The 617-nt window shown below is 68.9% G+C and overlaps 1 protein-coding gene across 1 annotated transcript in view; it reads right to left on the bottom strand.

Moving 5' to 3' along the window:
* The window catches only part of BMP4 (bone morphogenetic protein 4), a 6,807-nt gene extending 6,444 nt beyond the window's left edge, over positions 1-363 (bottom strand). Inside the window, exon 1 of the mRNA XM_006767704.2 lies at positions 119-363. The gene's annotated coding sequence lies outside the window, so the exon portion shown is untranslated. The remainder of the gene's footprint in view (positions 1-118) is intronic.
* Positions 364-617: the final 254 nt, after the last annotated feature.

The raw sequence follows: 617 nt of genomic DNA, 5'->3' as shown, positions 1-617 counted from the left end.
GGGGCCCTTTTGCCGCGACTACAGCCAGGGTGCCGAGCTTCCTCCTCCGCACCCCCCACCCCAAGGATGCGCCTCGGCCCCCTCTCTCCGGCGCCCCTTGCCAGGCAGCCGTGCTCACCATAGATCCCTGCAGTAGCGGGCTCGCCAGCAGCAGCTTCTGGGGACCTCTGAACGGCTGCAGTGAACATGGGCGAGGGCCGAGGACTGGGGTGCTGCAGGCTCGACGGGAATCCCATGAGGGGGAGAAGCGAAATACAGTGCGCGGAGCAGCAGCGGCGTCTAAGGCTCCCGTCCCTGGGCTGGGATGCCACTCACCTAGCTTCCGGGCCGGGCTGCGCACTCCTTCCCTCCCTCCCTCCTTTTTCCCTCAAGTCTTTCTTTCTTTCCTTCCTCCTCTTCCCCGCAGCCCCTCCCTTCTTCCCTCCTCCCTCGCTGGCCTCCCTTTCTGGGATGGGAGCCCCGCCCACATCCTCCCCTCCAGCGGCCCGGCCTCGCCTCGCAGGCCCGGTCCCGGAAGCCCGGGCAGCGCCAGAGTCCGCAGCTGCCGCCCGGGCTGGGGACCCAGCTGCCTCCAGCTCTGGGAAGCGGCCGGGACTCACCTGGGGACCACGTGCGTA

Source organism: Myotis davidii, unplaced genomic scaffold (genome assembly GCF_000327345.1).
Source record: "Myotis davidii unplaced genomic scaffold, ASM32734v1 scaffold281, whole genome shotgun sequence".
Taxonomy (NCBI): domain Eukaryota; kingdom Metazoa; phylum Chordata; class Mammalia; order Chiroptera; family Vespertilionidae; genus Myotis; species Myotis davidii.
The sequence above is the reverse complement of the archived record's forward strand: the minus strand, read 5'-3'. Positions and strand labels throughout refer to the sequence as shown.